The sequence below is a fragment of the Etheostoma cragini genome, chromosome 15, assembly GCF_013103735.1.
Source record: "Etheostoma cragini isolate CJK2018 chromosome 15, CSU_Ecrag_1.0, whole genome shotgun sequence".
Taxonomy (NCBI): Eukaryota; Metazoa; Chordata; class Actinopteri; order Perciformes; family Percidae; genus Etheostoma; species Etheostoma cragini.
Genome location: NC_048421.1, coordinates 766,989 through 767,425, shown reverse-complemented (window position 1 = coordinate 767,425; position 437 = coordinate 766,989). Strand labels below are relative to the sequence as shown.

General features: G+C 66.4%; 1 protein-coding gene and 1 long non-coding RNA gene across 2 annotated transcripts in view; one reads left to right on the top strand and one right to left on the bottom strand.

Annotated features, from left to right (window-relative positions):
* The window catches only part of LOC117958309, a 21,601-nt gene extending 21,401 nt beyond the window's left edge, over nt 1-200 (bottom strand). The window contains exon 1 of the long non-coding RNA XR_004659682.1: nt 99-200. This is a non-coding gene — a long non-coding RNA (uncharacterized LOC117958309). The remainder of the gene's footprint in view (nt 1-98) is intronic.
* LOC117958237 overlaps nt 1-437 on the top strand; it is an 859,617-nt gene that overhangs the window by 163,914 nt on the left and 695,266 nt on the right. The window lies entirely within an intron of this gene.

Sequence of the window (437 nt, the reverse complement as noted above, 5' to 3'; positions counted from 1 at the left end):
AATACTGGATCTGAAGTCTCTTTATGTAGACCTTAGTGGTCCCTAATACTGTATCTGAAGTCTCTTTATGTAGACCTTGTGTGTTGTCCAGGTTTCACCACGCTCACCTACCTGCGCGTCCACGCCCAGAAGCACCACGGCCAGGAGTGGAAGGAGAGCGGCGGGGCACGGGGGGGCTTCGGCGGGACGGGGGTCGGCGGGGTGCTGCTCTGCCAGCTGTGCGGGGTGCAGTGCAAGACCGCCACGCAGCTCCAGGGCCACATGGGCACCCACGGCAGCCAGGGGGACCCTGGGGTGGGCCAGACCAGCGCCGGCCCCGTGGGCACCACCAGCGTGGCCGTCACCGTGTCCAGCGCCAGCGCGGTGGGACTGCTGGTCACGGACTGCTCTGGCATCGCCCCCCAGACTCAAAGCTAGCAGGCTGGGGGGGGGGGGGG